This window comes from Eubalaena glacialis, chromosome 14, assembly GCF_028564815.1.
Source record: "Eubalaena glacialis isolate mEubGla1 chromosome 14, mEubGla1.1.hap2.+ XY, whole genome shotgun sequence".
NCBI classification, from domain to species: Eukaryota; Metazoa; Chordata; class Mammalia; order Artiodactyla; family Balaenidae; genus Eubalaena; species Eubalaena glacialis.
The window spans coordinates 80,316,676-80,335,482 of NC_083729.1; the positions used below are offsets into that span (position 1 = coordinate 80,316,676).

The 18,807-nt window shown below is 41.1% G+C and overlaps 1 protein-coding gene across 2 annotated transcripts in view; it reads right to left on the reverse strand.

Moving 5' to 3' along the window:
• Positions 1–18,807, reverse strand: part of LOC133104858 (E3 ubiquitin-protein ligase RNF103) — a 115,132-nt gene that overhangs the window by 64,946 nt on the left and 31,379 nt on the right. The window contains exon 1 of one of the 2 annotated variants that reach the window (XM_061210717.1): positions 5,390–5,506. The exons of the other annotated variant lie outside the window; for it this stretch is intronic. The gene's annotated coding sequence lies outside the window, so the exon portion shown is untranslated. Of the gene's footprint in view, positions 1–5,389; positions 5,507–18,807 lie in introns of those variants that run through there. 2 annotated transcript variants of the gene reach the window in all.

Consider the following 18,807-nt stretch of genomic DNA (forward strand, 5'->3'; position numbering starts at 1 on the left):
TCTTATTAAGGGAGTTCAACACTATGCTGCAAAGTAGATAAGAAAAACGCGATCCTTGCTCTTAAGAAGCTTACAATTTTGCTGAGGACACGAAGTAAAAAAGAAAGTATTCTTCCAGGATAACACTTTTTCTAATGTTTTCCCTGATCCCCTGAATTCTGTCTAAAACCACGCTCTGTGGTTCCTTCCTCTCCATCACCATCCTGTCAAAAATCTGCTCTTTTCCTGAATTCTCTCAATTTCAGTTCATGACACCAACACTGAGTGGGATGATGGATTTGATGGCGGTGAGGTTAAACAGAAACCTAAGAATCATCTTTGCACTCTCATCCCACATCCAGCAGATAAGCAAATTCTGACTATATATCCTAAATATTTCTAAAACTCCTCCTATCCTTCCTATCCCCATTTTTGCTCTCAGTTAAGACCAGCATCATCTCTCATCTGGGCCACTTAATTGCTCCATACCTAAGTCTCTTCCCTCCAATTCTTGCTCCAAACCACTATTCTGAATGCTCCCCATCCTTAGTAGGCATGATACATAGGCCTTCATTAATCTGCCCTCTACCTACCTCTCCAATTTAACATCTTACCACTGCCATCACTCCTCCTGCATCCCACTCAGATATAACCTTATTTCATCCTTCAACCATTCTAAACTTTTTTCTGGTTCCTCCAACCTACATTCCACACTTCTATACCTTGCATCTGCAGTTTATTTTGCTTGGAATGCCTCTTCTTTCCCAGTCCTATACCAATCCATCCACCTGGCTAATGCCTCTTATGACAAGACCCAGATAACCTCCCTGACCAGGTCCTCTTCCCTACTCTGAACAGTAAGTTACTCCCCCCACACACTGTGACATCATAGATCTTGTACATACTTATATTATTGCTCTTATTTACCCTAAAATATAAGCATTTGTTCACATGTCAGCCTCCCCCAAAACTTGGTATTCTTTGAAGTTGTCCTCCAGGGTCTTACTTTTGCAAACCTGATGTCAACCCAGTATACACTAAAATATCTCAATACACGTTTGTTGTATGAACTAAGTGAATGAAGCGTTCTCTTTTCCTCCATCTCCCTTTCTGATTTTCTTCCCCCTTCGGATAGCAACCCACAACCATGTGTTATGACTCAGTCTATGGATATAAGTTACTTACATGATTTCAGAATTCTGATGCCATAAAAGGTGACTACATCTTCTACCCAAAGGCTAAATTAGCAAAGTCCCTAAGTAAGGACAGCACAATTTTCCAGCAGAACCTCAGGTCCAAGAGAAGAATCTCTTTCAAGCATAATCTCATGTCCTGTTGATTCCCATCCTAAGACGGTCTCAGTTTCTAAATGGATTACAAGGCTCATCCTCAGCAGGCCCAATCCAGTCTTAAGTTGGACACTTTAAGATAGAACAAGTTTCACCACTAAGATGTCTCCATCAAAGTATCTGAGATAGCTGGGGGCAAAGACTTTAGTCTGTAAAGTCCCTTATACAGCTAATGTTTCCCTGGAATATCCCTTGAAACACTGCTCATCTTAATACTACTTGACTTGAAACCTCACTTAATCTTATTCTGATACTCATTCATCACTCAATATTTATTTAGCACCTACTCTATGCTGCATACTTTACCAAAGCTCTGGCGTCATCACCCATAACATAAATATGTGATGTGACCTGACTTGCCTGACCTGACTTGTCACCACGGCCTAAATGACAATGATGATGGTGTGGCATGGCTGCACCTGGCCCCTGCTTATTCTGTGCTGGGACCTCATCTTCCACTCCCCAGTGGAAGGCATACTGTAAATTGATCCTAATTCAAGAGTTGCCCAGCTGACTCTACAGCATTTAGTCGGTTCTCTTTTTCCTCTAACTCTTCTCTCTCTGCCAACATTATCTTGGATTTTGGTTTGTTTTTTAAGTTTCCATTACTTAGCTTCTTTTATAAAGTTGAATTTTTAATTTTTCTCCTTCTCCCTCTCAAAAAAATGCCAAACTAAAACTAAAATGTCAGACATTACTTGTCTTCTTATTCATATATTGGTTCTCAATACTTTACCTGTGCTTCCACAGCTCTACGGAGAAAAAAGTATTTCTCATTCCTGCTTTATTGGCACTTTCTGGAATTACAAATTCAATGCTAAATAATTGTGGCAGGTGACAAAACAATTTCCTCATAAATCACAAGGTATAAAGAGCTTGGCAGAAGCTGAACGTAAAGCAAACAGAGACACTCTACTGACAAATTAGAACAAGGTATAATTAGAAATCAAAGGGTAGCTTGGAGTACTGTGAAGAGGAACTTGAAGAAAATCTTGGGCAGGGTATCTCCAGTACCAGTTAAAGTAAATAATCTAACACTAAAATTCCTACTAAAGAGTCAAGAACCTGGACTTCCCAGGTGGTCCAGTGGCTAAGACTCCACGCTCCCAATGCAGGGGGCCTGGGTTCGATCCTTGGTCGGGGAACTGGATCCCACATGCATGCCGCAACTAAGATCCCTCGTGCTGCAACCAGGACCCAGCGCAACCAAATAAATAAATAAATATTTTTTTAAAAAAGGAGAGAGAGTCAAGAACCAATTCACAGGCAGGAGGTGTGTGGAAAATATGATAATGGAGGGCTAAATTATTTCTTTTTTTTTTTTTTAATGTACAGCTTCACTCTAACATATTTTTTAAATTATTCATTTATTTATTTATTTTTTGTTGCATTGGGTCTTCGTTGCTGCCCACGGGCTTTCTCTAGCTGCATCAAGCAGGGGCTACTCTTCATTGTGGTGCACGGGCTTCTCATTGTGGTGGCTTCTCTTGTTGCGGAACATGGGCTCTAGGCGCACGGGCTTCAGTAGTTGTGGCACGTGGGCTCAGTAGTTGTAGCTCGCAGGCTCTAGAGCGCAGGCTCAGCAGTTGTGGCGCACGGGCTTAGTTGCTCTGTGGCACAGGGGATCTTCCTGGACCAGGATCGAACCCGTGTCCCCTGCATTGGCAGGCGGATTCTTTTTATTTCTTATTTTTTTTAAATTTATTTATTTTATTTATTTTTGGCTGCGTTGGGTCTTCGTTGCTGCACGTGGGCTTTCTCTAGTTGCGGCGAGTGGGGGCTGCTCTTCGTTGCGGTGCGCGGGCTTCTCATTGCAGTGGCTTCTCTTGTTGCAGAACATAGGCTCTAGGCGTGCGGGCTTCAGTAGTTGTAGCACGTGGGCTCAGTAGTTGTGGCTCGCAGTTCTAAACCACAGGCTCAGTAGTTGTGGTGCACAGGCTTAGTTGCTCCACAGCATGTGGGATCTTCCAGCACCAGGGCTCGAACCTGTGTCCCCTGCATTGGCAGGCGGATTCTTAACCACTGCGCCACCAGGGAAGTCCCCCAAATCATTTCTAATCACACAAGTCTGGGGGTGATCACTCCAACCTCTGAATTCCTGTAACTATATATGTGATACCCAATCCAGACTTGTTCTTGAAATGCATATCCTACTTGCTAGACGATACGTTCTTTGGCTGTTTATTTCATCTTTATAATATCCCTCTGGCAGGCATATTTAAAAAAACAATCTCGTGCATCAACCCTGTGATTTTCAGGTTTTAATTTACTTTCACAGGTAGGCTACCCTATTGGAAGAGTATACGATCTTCGAGCTCTCAGCAATTACATTTATCATTTAAAAGCAGTCTAAGTGCTATTCAAGTAATGCATATACTAGAGATCAAATAGTAATGAGACTGTTTTCCCAGAATCTTCTCATTTTATGAATGGCAAACCTAAGACCAAACACTGAAGGTAATAATCCATCCTAATGTCAAAAATGCACTTCTACTATAATAAGCATCTCAGAATACATACATGCCACAAAATGTGCATCTATATAATGCTATACAGTTTGAAAAGTAATGTCACATACTCTTACCTCATTTAAGCTCCGCAATTTTTATTTTAAGAGGGAGTGAAATTGCGTAAGTTGCCTGAGGGAACTAATAATTATTGAGTGCCTACTGTTCTAGTACATTAACAAATACGATCAACATCAACACACATTTTATGTGCCAACAACCTCATGATGCATGACATTGGTTTTTAAAACAGGCCTACTAGAGCTGAACATGTGAGACCATTTATTAAATGAAAGATTTTAGGTTTGTTTCCCATTATGTGTAAGTCTGTACTGGGTGCTATAATTCTTCTCAAACTTTAATGTGCATATTTATCACTGGAGATCTTGTCAGAATTCAAATTATGATTCAATAGGTCTCGGGTAGGGCTCAAAATTTCTAACAAGGTGCCAGGTGATGCTGATGTTGTTGGTCTGCATTTTGAAAGCAAGGTTGGACTTCTCTCGTGGCACAGTGGTTAAGAATCTGCCTGCCAATGAGAACAAGGTTGTAGAATATATAATTTACCCTGGGAGTTCCCTGATAGCCTAGTGGTTAGGATTCCGGGCTTTCACTGCCGTGGCCAGGGTTTGATCCCTGATCGGGAACTGAGATCCCACAAGCAGCCTGGGGCGGCCCAAAACAAAAACACAAATTTACCCTAACTAGCACTACTAGCTAAAACTTAACGTCCTTTCATCTTCAATGACTCTTAAGTGACACTATTATCATTCCTACTTGACACCCAAGACTAAGGCTCAGAGAAATTAACTTTGCCTAGATCACAAGGCAAAGTGATCTTTGCCGCTGATGTGTGCGGAACCAGATTACAAACTTAGGCACACGGACTCTTCAGGGCACTCAACCGCTCCACAGTATCCCGACGTGATCGCAGTTGACAGGCAGATTCAGAAGTCTAAGCCAGATGCAGAGTTGTTATCTCCTGTACCACTCTTCCGAGTGGGGTCCCTACTATAATTGTGCGCCTGGTGTCAACAGAACGTTGGAGGGCAGAGGAAAGAGATCTAGAGCCTCCCTCTCAATACGGCGCAGTGGGTGGGGAAAGGGCGGCGGGCGCCCGGACCGTCCCGCGGCGGGGACGGGGTTCTCGGGGTACCACGTTCGGAACCAGGGGTAGTCCGCCAGTTGTCCGCGGGCGGGAATGAGGGGGCGGTGCCTGCGCCAGGGAAAGGTTCCGGGCGGGACGTACCAACGCGCGCCGGGGAAGGGGTTCCAGAGGCGAGGCCGGCGCTGCTGCCTCCGCGCCCGGAGCCGAGGCCGAGGAAGTCTTAACCCGGCCCTCGGCTCCCTTGTGGAGTGGAATACCAGGGTTCTCTTTCGCTACATCCGTCTCCTAAGAGACTTCCTCCGGCCCCTCAGTCGAGTGGGAGGCCCCGGAAATGGGGGCCGAGCGGCACCTGGCCAGCCGCTGGGGGGAGACTGTCCAGTCGTTTACCAACTCTATCGCGCCCCACGCAAACCCACCCACTCCGGTGCCGCGGCCGTAGCCCTTACCAGCTCTTTGGGCGGCTTCTCTGGGGTTTTTCCAAACAGCCCCATGGCGAACTGAACTCGTCTCACCCCTCTCAGCTTTCCGTTCCCTGCGCCCAGGCAGGTCATGGGCAGCCGCCTGGGCGGGGCCGCTGAGAGGCTAGGAGTCGGGGCGCCAGGAGCAGGGAGCGGCCGCGGGGGAGCCTTGGTGCGCATGCGCCGAACTCATGCGCAGACTTGGGTCGGCGGAGTTTTGTCAGAAACATTGACGCGATTGCGCACTTTCTAGGAGGTGACTCGTGGACCCAGGTGTCTTCTCCTGAGGCGTAGAGGCGGTTGCTCTGAAAGATGCGAGTTTATTGACTACACCTGGTGATTACAGCTGTGCCTGCTCACCTAAACCTGTATGTTGTGGCACCGGAAGTCTGTATCTCTACCCAAACGAGGTACAATACTTTTACAACCACTTTCCTAACATCTTTATCCTTCTGTCCCGTAGGCACCTCACATGCAGCGAGCCAGAAATGACCTCTTCCTCCCGGCAGGACCTACTCCTCCCCTCTGTTGTCACTACCGTGACCTAGTCACTAAAACCTGGACATTATCTTTCCTGCCCCTCTTACCAAGTCCCAACAATTGTAACTTTACTTTTTTTTTAAACTCCAGCCCTCCCCTTTCATCCCAAGTGTCACAGCTTCTGTTCGGGCCTTCGCCATTTCCAGCGTGAATAATTCCTCCCTGCCATTTGTGTGTGTGTGTGTGTGTGTGGTCCTGCAGTCCACATAGACCATAACCTTAATCAAATTCCCAGAGGACTCTGGGACTGAGAAGGACTAGTCGCATTTTAGCTGGGCAATCTCTGATTGAACCTACAATGGTGATCTGATGGCTGCTGTCATTACCTCCTCTCATGATGGGAAGAGTCATTTAGTGCCTCAACCCCATACTCCCATCTCTGGTGGGAATGTAAAATGGTACTACCACTCTGAAAATATTTTGGCAAGTTCTTTAAATGATAAACGTACATCTATCTCATGCCATTCCACTGCCAGCTATTTATCCAAGAGGGGGAGAAGCGTATGTTCTTACAAAGACTTGTACAGGCCTCCTTATTTGTAATTGCCAAGAACTGGCAGTCATCCAAACGTCTGTCAACAGGTGAGTGGATAAACCAATTGTGGTAGATAATAAAAAAGAACAAACTTGATACGTGCAACAACATGGATGAATCTCAATTATGCTGAGTGAAAGAAGCCAGAAAAAAAAAAAGAGTACATTTTGTATGATTTCATTTCTATAACACTCTAGAAGATGCAAACTATAGTGACAGAAAGTAGATCAGTGGTTGCTAGGGCACAGGGCTTGGTTTTGAAAGAGGCTGGAAGGAGGGATTGCCAAGGGACATAAGGAATATTTGGGGGGGTGATGGATATTATCTTGTTTCTGGTGATGATTTCACAGATACCTACAGTGTTAAAAATTGGACACTTTAACATGGAAGCAACCTAAATGTCCATCAGCAGATGAGTGGATAAAGAAGATGCAGTGTACACACACACACACACAATGGAATATTACTCAGCCATAAAAAAAGAATGAAATAATGCCATTTGTAGCAACATGGATGGCTCTAGAGATTATCATACTAAGTGAAGTAAGTCAGACAGAGAAAGACAAATTATCATATATCATTTATATGTTGACTCTAAAAAATGATCAAATGAAATTATTTACAAAACAAAAACAGACGCACAGACAATAGAAAACAAACTCTTGGTTCCCAAAGGGGAAAGGAGGAGGAGGGATAAATTAGGAGTTTGGGATTAACAGAAACACACTACAAAATATAAAATAGATAAACAACAAGGACCTACTGTATAGCACAGGGAACTGTATTCAATATATTGTAATAACCAGTAATGGAAAAGAATCTGAAAAAGATTACATATATATATATATATATATATATATATATATATATATATATAATTGAATCACTTTGCTGTACACCTGAAACTAACACATTCTAAATCAACTATACTTCAGTAAAAATGGACACTTTAAATATGTACACTTTATGTCAACATACTTCAATAAAGTTCTTTTTAAAAAAATAGCAGTATATGTTCACTGTAAAAAGTAAAACCTCCAAGTCACTTCCTCAGGGAAAAAGGTCTCAAACTACTTATAGTTATAATATTAAATAGTTGGTGTGAATTCTTTGTGATCTTTCCTTTGGAGAATTTTTTTTAATATATTTTTACTTATTTGGGAGCATATTCTACATATTGTTTTGCAATCTTCTTTTTAAAAAATTTTTACATAGATTTTCATTGATATTAATATCTAGAGCTAAGGGATTCCAAAGCAGGAATGTACTAACATTTATTTAACCATTTCCTTATCGTATGACATTAAGTGGTTTCCAGTTTTCCCCTTTAGCAATAAATATAGACACAGTTTAAATTTTTCAAGTACTACCAATATCCTCCATACAGGTTGCACAGTTTGAACTACCAACAGTGTGTGAGAGCACCCTATTCCCTAAATCCTTGCTAACAATGAATTTAATCAATATTTTACATTTTTGCCAACTCGAGGGTATAAAATATTGTTTTAAATTTTCATTTCTCTGATTAGTCTAGATGAGCATCTTTTGGTATATTTGTTGGCTATTTGAATTTCTTCTGTGAATTGCCTCTTCGTATCTTTGCCCGTTTTCCACTGAATTGTCTCCCTTTCTTCCTTCCTCCCTTCCTTTTATTTTTTTTTTAGTGTGATGGAGCTCTCTGAAGATGAGAGATCTGTAGAAATGTTTTTAAGTCTCCTTCACCATATCCCTCTTCTTTTTTTTGAGAATGAACTATAAGGCAGCAATTTTTCAGGTGGGAGGTCACTGGACTTCCAATTAGTCAACAATATTTATTAAATGCTTACTATGTGTCAGACATTCTATAGGCTGTAAGAAAACCACGATGAACAAAAAAGAACCTCATACAGTCTGATGAGAAGGACAGATACTAAACAATGGTGATAAATAAAATTGAGTGAATTACCACAAGCGTGTAAAATTCTGACTATAGGAAGAACATGGTGTTCAGTGACTCTTCCCTGAGCATATTTTGCTTTATTGTGCTTCACAGATACTGCATTTTTTTTGCAAATTGTAGGTTTGTGGCAACCTTGCATCAAGCAAGTCTATCGGCACCATTTTTCCAATGACATTTGCTCGCTTTATGTTTCTGCGTCACATTTTGGTAATTCTAGCAATATTTCAAACTTCTTCATTATTAGTATATTTGTTATGGTGATCTGTGATCAGTGATCTTTGATGTTACTATTGCAAAAATAATACAACTTGCTGAAGGCTCAGATGATGGTTAGCATTTTTTAGCAATAAAGTATTTTTGTATGTACATTTGTTTAGACATAATGCTATTGCACACTTAACAGACTACAGTATAGTGTAAACATAACTTTTATATGCACTGGAAAACCAAAAAACTCGTGTGACAAGCTTTCTTGCATTATTTGCTTTATTGTGGCAGTCTGCAACCGAACCCACAATAACTCTGAGGTATGCCTGTATAAGCTGAGGCCTGAAGGATGAGCTAGCAGAGGGGTGAAGAGTTTCCAGTGCAAAAGAAACCGCATGTGCCTAAGACCCTTCCCAGTTACTAGGGGCTAGGGGTTTGGGGCCACAGGCATTTCATTTCCTAAAGGTGCGTTTGTTCTAAAGTTGGTCATCGAGGACAAAGAGGCCAAACAGAGTGCGGAGGACAGTTTGATTTGGTACGTGGCATCTCACAGAAATACAGAGCCCAAAGCTACCGACAGAGCCTTAAAAACACATCAATGCATTTGCTCCTCAGCGACTGGAAGGGCACTATGCATCTTCCACGCATTTTCCAGGCTCCCCACTTAGAGCAACATATACTTTATATTCGTGTCCTGATATTGCCTTGGCATTGGACAAAGCTGTGGCTGCGGCTGAAATTTGTCCTTCCTACATAGACCTCAGGAAGCATGCACCGGATCCTCCCACCTGCTGAGACTCACATCTGAGGGGGTGGGAAGAACTAAGTGAGCAGGCATTCTAGCTCTTTGCTCCTGCCAAACACAGCAAGTATTTAACAGGATCACACTCCCTTGCCATATGTTCACATAGACATTTATGCACACACATTTTAAAAGGTTTTATATGCATTCTCCTCCAGATCCCTGAAAAATATGATATATAGATGCATATCCTTGACTTGAAAGTTGCCTCAGTGCCTGATGCTTTAAATATTTCCCTAAATTTGAAATGACAAATAGAAAGGACTGTTTTTCCTTCATTCCCCAGATTGTCCTTGCTCATTTCAGTAAGATTTCCTACCTTAATGAGCTTCCTGGCTCACAACTGTTCTCCATTCACCAGGTAGACTGTTAAATGAAATGCTTTGGGCAAGAAAGTCACAGTCCAATTCCTGGCAGGAATTTTGACCTAATAAAAACAAGATGCACCTTGTTTTATACAACAGATGGACTCTGAAAATGTTAGATATAAACTGACCTTTGGGAAATTGAATTCCCTCCCTTGCCTTATATAATAATTTTGGAGTGGATTTCTTAATTTCTGACCAACCTTCAGGTATGAGGGACTCCTAATCACAGTTTATGACTTGAGATAAGGCAAAGAAAGACCTTGAGTCATCTCCTCCCCACTTGCAACCTTCTTCCACCAACCTTACAATGACTCTTGTATTAGATTCCTAGGGCTGCTATAACAAAGTATGACAAATTAGGTGGTTTAAAACAATTTATTCTCACAGTTCTGGAGACTAGAAATCCAAAATCAAGGTGTCAGCAGGGCAATGCTCCCTCTGACACTCTGGGTAGAATTGCTCCTTGCCCTTTCCTAGGTTCTGGTGATGGCCATCAATCACTGGCTTTCCTTGACTTGCCACTGCATCACTCCAGTCTCTGCCCTGGTTGTTATGTGGTGTTTGTGTTAGTCAGCTTGGGGTGCCAAAACAAAATACCATAGACTGGGTGGCTTAAACAACAGAAATTAATTTTCTTGCAGTTCTGGTGGCTGAAAGTCCAAGATAAGTGCCCGCCTGGTGACAGCTCTCTTCCTGGCTTGGCCTTCTTGCTGTGTCCTCACATGGTAGAGAGAGAGAACTCTAGTGTTGTTTCCTCTTGCGAGTACTAATCCCATCATGAGGTCCCCACTTCATGACCTCATCTAAACCTAACCATCTCCCAAAGGACCCATCTCCAAATACCATCACATTGGGGGTTAGGGCTCCAACATATAATGAATTTGGGGAGGACACAATTCAGCCCATAGCAATGTTCTCCCCTCTGTGTCTCTTCTTCTTATAAGCACACCAGTCATATTGTATTGAGGGCTCACCCTAAGCCAGCATGACCTCATCTTAACCAATTACATCTGCAATGACCCTATTTCCAAATAAGATCACATTCTGAGGTACCTGGGGTTAGAACTTCAACATATCTTTTGAAGGGGTACATTTCAACCTATAACAATCCTCATTTATACACATGGGTCCCCCACTTTAAAGAAGAAGGTGATAGAGGGTGGAGGCAGACTGGTTAGCTGAATCCTTTAAAAAAACAACAACAACAAACTTCTATCCTCCATGAGTGGCCCCAAAGTAGGGACAGTTTCCACTTGGGAGGGGTAAGTAGATATCTGAGGACTGACTCTAGCTTGGAGGGTGTACCTTTCCCGGGAAATCACAGTAATCACTGCAATCATCCCACACTGCCATCTAGAGCACCATTTCCACCACCAAAGCACCTCTCATGGGAGGTTACATGCCTTTTCTTATTTCTCCACAGCACAGCAGAGACAAAGCCTGAACTTACGAAAAAAAAAAAATCGAGCTGAATTTTTAAGGAATACTTTATTAAAGTCTCCAAAAATCAGTATCACAGTATCAGAAATGGAAGAGTAGCATCCAACTCACACATTCAACATTACGGTAGACTGGATATTCTGAAAAACTCACTGCAAACACATAGAGATTCTTGATAACATACAGCCAGCACTATTTTATGTGCATGGTTGATCTCTCAAAAAAGTAAGAGAAATCAGTAATATCTGCCAATAACAGAAGCCAAGAACCCTGTTTGTGTACTGTAAAAAGAATATGATATAGCTTGTAGATAGTAAAGTGCACAAGTAAGTGTATGACCTGATGCATTTCTACATATGTATAAACCCATAAAACCACTATGCAGATCAATATTTAAAACATTTCCAAAACCTTAGAAGGCTCCATCATGCCTGTTTCTAGTCAATACCCCCAAAAGATAACCATCATTCTGATTTCTATCTCTATAGATTAGTTTTGCCTTTCTTGAACTTCACGTAAATGGAATCAAATAGTATGCTTGGTTTTAATGATTGGTTAGAGGAACAGGAGGCAAGGCTTTTGGCAGGGTAAAATGGTGAAGCAAAATTGAGACCCCCTGAAGATAGGAGCCATTAAGACCTCATCCTTGGTGAAAGAACAGGCTAGAAAAAAAGTCTATCTGCTAGCAAAGGGGACCAAGAAGAAGATGTTTGTTTTAGGCCACAGCTCTGATGAAAAAAGTAGAAGACTTCTTTAAGAAATCATAATTAGGGAATTCCCTGGCAGTCCAGTGGTTAGTACTTAGTGCTTCCACTGCAGGGGGCATGGGTTTGATCCCTGGTCAGGGAACTAAGATCCCATATGCCGTGTGGTGCAGCTAAATAAATAAATAAATAAATAATAAATAAATAATAAATAATTTTAATAAGAAAGCCAGTAAAAAAAAAAAAAAAGAAAAGAAATCATAATTATAAATCTGCCCTCATGTGGGTTTAAATTTATACTACTCACATACTGTTGGAAATCCCAAGCCTAGATATTAATTTAAACTGTTTCTTGGTTGATAACATCACGAGTACCTGGCAGAAGCATAGTAAGCGCATTTTGAAGGAACATACCCCAAATCCAGGCACTGTAGTATTCCTACAGATTAAGATAAACAAGAATTACCAAATGCACAAGGAAACAAACATCTAAGGCCAAGAGTAAATTTAAAAGGAATCATAATTATAGTCCAAAGCACATCAGATATTAGAATTCTCAAATGCAGAATAAAAATGTTACACTTAAAATGTTCACAGAAATAAAAGAGGGACTTAAAAGGAACAAGAGACCATAAAAATGAAAAAGAACCAAAGAATTTCTAGATGTAAAAAAAAATAACAGAAGTAAAAACCTTAGTCACTGAATAAACCTCAGTGAATGAATTAAGCAACAGATCACACATTACTAAAGAAAGAATAAGTGAGTAGGAAGATAGATCTGAATTATCCAAAATGCCTTGGAAATAAACTAAGACGTGAGTATACAGGAAAGAAGATGAAACATGGATGTTAGAATGTGGATATCCATTATATGTTTAATTGAAGTTTCAGAAAGTTCGAAATAAAATTATTGGAGAGAAAAGATTTTGAAAGGATAATAGCTGAGAATTTCCCCAACTTATCAAAGATATTAATCTTAAGACTCAAGAAGTACATAAATTGCAGGCAAGGTAAATTTTTAAAACTATGCATTAAAGTGGCAGTACAAAATATCAAAGACACAGAGAATACTGTAAACATAACCAGAGAGAAAAAATAGGTTACATACAAGAAGACAACAGTCAGACTGACAGTACCCTTCTCAATAGCCACAATGGAAGATGAAAGAAAGTGAAAGAACATCTGCAGAGTGGTTAGAAAAGAAAACAAACAAAAAACTATTAACTTGTAACTGTATACCTTGCTAAATTATCATCCCCAAATGAGGCAAAATAAAGACATCTTCAGGGGAAAACTAACTAACAACTGACAAAAAATCCCCAAACAAATCAACACTAAACAATTTTTTTTTAAGAATGTGTTTTAGAAATAATAACAATGATCTTTGAAGGAAGGCCTTAGATACAAGTAGAAATCATGACAAATAATTTAGTGAACATATGGTTAATCTAAAAGCTTATTGAATAAACAATAATAGTGAATTTGGAGAGTTAAAAAGATAAAACTAAAACTTTCTACATTAGTAATATGAAAAATGAATGGGAAGTCATTAGAGTTAAAATGATCAAAGGGGATTCACATGTCTTCCCTTATTTCCCATTAGCAATGAGATACTGAAAACAAGACATACTTGATCTAACATTCTTTTTTTTTAATTATTATTTTTTAATTAATTTATTTATTTTTGGCTGTGTTGGGTCTTCGTTTCTGTGCGAGGGCCTTCTCCAGTTGCGGCAAGCGGAGGCCACTCTTCATCGCGGTGCGCGGGCCTCTCACTATCGTGGCCTCTCTTGTTGCGGAGCACAGGCTCCAGACGCGCAGGCTTGGTAGTTGTGGTTCACGGGCCTAGTTGCTCCGCGGCATGTGGGATCTTCCCAGACCAGGGCTCGAACCCGTGTCCCCTGCATCGGCAGGCAGATTCTCAACCACTGCGCCACCAGGGAAGCCCTGATCTAACATTCTTTGGGAAGGAGTAAAGATTTGAATAATTTTATGTTTTGTTTTGTTTTTGTTTTTGTTTTTTTTTGGCCACACCATGCAGCATGTGGGATCTTAGTTCCCCGACCAGAGATGGAACAAATGCCCCCTGCAGTGGAAGCACAGAGTCTTAACCACTGGACCACCAGGGAAGTCCCAATAATTTTAGATTTTTAAATAAATTTGTTAGACCTGTAAGGATAAGCAGTGAAATAAAAGCAAGCTTCCAAAATAGTAAAGGAAAAAATGGAATTAAAAATACTAATCTAAATAAGATAGGAAAGAAGACACAGAAAAGTCAGGAAAAGTAGAAGACACAAAAGACAATGGTATAAATGTCATAGCTATAATATTATCAGACAAAATAGATTTTATGGCAAAATAACTTTTTTGGGATAAAGAAGTTACATAATGATAAAAATTTCAATTTACCAGGAGGCAAATCATAGTAAGAAGGAGGAAGAGGAGGGAGAGGGGGAGGAAGAGGAGAGGAGGAGAATTTGTCACCAGAAAACTACCCTAAAAGAAAGGGATGTCTCTAAACAGAAAGTTCTCTAAACAAAAAGGTAACAATAAAAGAAGGAATCTAGGAATGTTAGGAAGAAAGAAAAATCAGAGTAGGCAAAAATATGGAAAAATACAGTAGGCTTTTGCTCCCCTTTTGTCTTCCAAAATGTGTTTGATGGTTGAAGCAAAAATTACAACCCTGTCTAATGTGGTTCTAAATAGAGGTAATACTTAAAATAATTATATTATAAATAGGTGAGGGGAAAAGGACCTAAAGGGAGGTAAGATTTCTATACTTGAATTGGTAAAATGATGACATCAGTTGACTGTGATGAATTTTATATACATAAGGTAATACCTAGAGCAACCACTAAAAACTATACAAATACATTTAATTAAGAGTACAAATTATTATCTATAAAATAAGCTACAAGGATATATTGTACAACACAGGGAATATAGCCAATATTTAATAATAACTATAAATGGAGTATAACCTTTAAAAATTGTAAATCACTATATTGTACACCTGTAACTTATATAATATTGTACATCAACTATACTTCAGTTAAAAAAATAATAAGTTGTTGTTTTAAGCCACACAAACATACAAGAAAAAACCCCATAGATTAGCCATCAGGGAAATGAAAATCAAAAACACAATGAGGAATCAGCCAAGATGGCAGAGTAGAAAGACCCTGAGCTCACCTCCTCTAGAACAATCATCCATGAAAATGATTGGAACCTACCGGAAAAGATGCTCTACAACTAAAGACATACAGAAGAAACCACAACAAGATGGGTAGAGGGGCAGACTCGCGATATAATCAAGCCCCATACCCCTGGGTGGGTGACCCACAAACTGGAGAATAATCATAGTGCAGAGGTTCTTCCACAGGAGTGAGAGTTCTGAGCCCCACATCAGGCTCCCCAGCCCGGGGGTCCTGCACTGGGAAGATGAGCCCCCAGAAAATTTGGCTTTGAAGGCCATTGGGACTTAATTTCAGGAGTCCTGGGAAATAGAGACTTCACCCTTAAAGGGCACACACAAAATCTCACATGCACTGGGACCCAGGGCAAAAGCAGTAATTTGATAGGTGCCTGAGCCAGACCTACCTGCTGATCTTGGAGAGTCTCTTGGAGAAGCAGGGGGCAGCTGTGGATCACCCTGGGGACATAAACACTGGCGGCAGCCATATATGGGAGCTTTCTACCATATGGACACTGCTGCTGGAGGCCATCAGTGTGGGATCCTCCCTCTAGCTCATCAGCGCCAAGACCTGGCCTCACCCGACAGCCTGTAGGTGCCATTGCTGAGACGCCTCAGGCCAAGCAACTAACTGCACAGGGACACAGCCCCAGCCATTAGCAGAGAGGCTGCCTAAAGACATCCTGGGCCCACAGCTGCCTCTAGACCTGCTCCTAAACACGTCCCTGCCAACCAGAGGGCCAGGTCCTAGCTCCACCCATCAGTGGGCAGACACCGGCCCAGCCCTCCAGGAAGTCTACTTTAGCTTCTGGACCAGCCTTACCCACCAAGGGGCAGACACCAGATGCAAGAAAACCACAGTCCTGCAGCCTGTGGATCCAGCCTGCCCACAGCAAGCCAGACCCTGCCCTGGGACCAGCTGGGCCTCAGCCCTGCCCACGATTAGGTCAACACAAGCTTCAGGACACCCTGGATCCTGTACCCAATGGCGTCAGGAACCAGTCTCCTCCTCACTCCCCCACCCCCCCACCACCCCAGTGATCTGACACCAGCTCTGGGATCCCTGGGCCCTGCAGCCAGACTCCAGGACCTGACTCTGCCTGCCAGTCGTCTGGCACTAACCCTGGGACCTGGCTTCACCCACCAGTGTCTTCACCCACCCAGAGTCTTCTGGGCCGTGACTCTGCCCACCAGTGAGTCAGCACTAGCCCTGGGGCCCCCTGGGGTTCTACAGTCAGTCATTTCGTGACTAAGCCTTCCCAGCCAGCAGTCAGAAGCCTCCACACAAGGCAGGGTCTGGCAACCAATCAGACTAGGGGCCAAGCAAGCCTACCGGACTGCCCACATAGTCAGCCCACCACAGCAGAAGAACCCATGCAGCCCTCACAGGGGGAACGCCTAGAGCATATAGCTAGGGTGATGAGAGGGGAGTGTGCTGCTGAGACACACAGGACGTCTCCTACAGAAGGCCACTTCTCCAAGGTTGGGAAATGTAACTAACCTACCAGATACATAAAAATACAAATAACAACGTAGGCAAAATGAGGCAGCAGAGGAACATGTTCCAGACAAAGGAACAAGATAAAACCCCAGAAGAAGAAGTAAGTGAAGTGGAAATAGTCAATCCAGCTGAGAAAAAGCTCAGGGTAATGATCATAAGTGTGATCAAAGAACTCAGGAGAAGAATGGATGCACAGAGCAAGAAGTTAGAAGTTTTTCACAAAGAGTTAGAAAACATAAAGAACAACCAGAGATGAAAAATACAATAACTGAAGTGACAAATATACTTGAAGGAATCAACAGTAGACTAAATGATACAAAGGAATGGATCAGCTGAAAGCATTTCCTCTAAGATCATGAATAAGACAAGGACACCCACTCTCACCACTTTTATTCAACATAGTATTGGAAGTCCTAGCCACAGCAATCGGACAAGAGAAGGAAATAAAAGGAATCCAGTTTGGAAAGGAAGAAGTAAAACTGTCACTGTTTGCAGATGATATAATACTATACATAGAAAATCCTAAAGACACCATCAGAAAACTACCAGAGCTCATCAATGAATTCAGTAAAGTTGCAGGAAACAAAATTAATATACAGAAATCTGTTGCATTTCTATACACTAACAATGAAATATCGGAAAGAGAAATTAAGGAAACAATTCCATATACCATCTCATCAAACAGAAAAAAATACCTAGGAATAAACCTACCTAAGGAGGTAAAAGACCTGTACTCAGAAAACTATAAGATACTGATGAAAGAAATTGAAGATGACACAAACAGATGGAAAGATATACTGTGTCCTTGGGTTGGAAGAATTAATATTGTTAAAATGTCCACACTACCCAAGGCAATCTAAAGATTCAATGCAATCCCTATCAAAATACCAATGGTATTTTTCACAGAACAAGAGCAAATAATTTTTAAAAGACCCTCAATAGCCAAAACAATCTTGAGAAAGAACAGAGATGGAGGAATCATGCTCCCTGACTTCACACTATTCCACAAAGCTACTGTAATCAAAACAGTATGGTACTGTCACAAAACCAGACACACAGATCAATGGAAAAGAATAGGGAGCCCAGAAATGAACCACACGCTTATGGTCAATTAGTCTATGACAAAGGAGGCAAGAATATACAATGGAGAAAAGACAGCTTCTTTAATAAGTGGTGCTGAGAAAACTGGATGGCTACAAGTAAAAGAATGAAATTACAACATTCTCTAACACCATATACAAAAATAAACTCAAAATGGATTAAAGACCTAAATGTAAGGGCAGATACCATAAAACTCCTAGAGGAAAACATAGGCTGAACACTCTTTGACATAAATGGTAATAATATTTTTTTGGGGATTCGTCTCCTAAAGCAAAGGAAATAAAAGCAAAAATAAACAAATGGGACCTAATTAAACTTAAAAGCTTTTGCACAGCAAAGGAAACAACTGACAAAATGAAAAGACAACCTACTGAATGGGGGAAAATATTTGCAAATGATATGTCCTATAAGGGGTTAATATCTAAAATATATAAACAGCTCATACAACTCAAGATCAAAAATCAACTCGATTAAAAAATTGGCAGAAGACCTGAACAGACATTTTTCTAAAGAGGAAATGAACATGGCCACAGGCACATGAAAAGATGCTCAATATCGCTAATCATCAGGGAATGCAAATAAGAACCATAATGAGATATCACCTTACACCTATCAGAATGTCTATCATCAAAAAGAAAAAAATAACAAATGTTGGTGAAGATGTGGAGAAAAGGGAACCCCCTGCACTGTTGGTGGGAATGTAAATTGGTGCAGCCACTGTGGAAAACAGTATGGAGGTTCTCAAAAAACTAAAAGTAGAACTACTCATAGAATTCAGCAATTCCACTCCGGGTATATATCCAAAAAAACCAAAAACACTAATTCAAAAAGATATAGGCACCCTGATGTTTATAATAGCATTATTTACAATTGCCCAGATATGGAAGCCACCTAAGAGTCCATCAAAAGATGAATGGATAAAGAGGATTTGGTATATATTTACAACAGAATACTACTCAGCCATAAAAAAGAATGAAATTTTGCCTTTTGCAACAACATGGATGGACTTGGAGGGTATTATGCTAAGTGAAATAAGTCAGACAGAGAAAGACAAACACTGTATGATATCACTTACA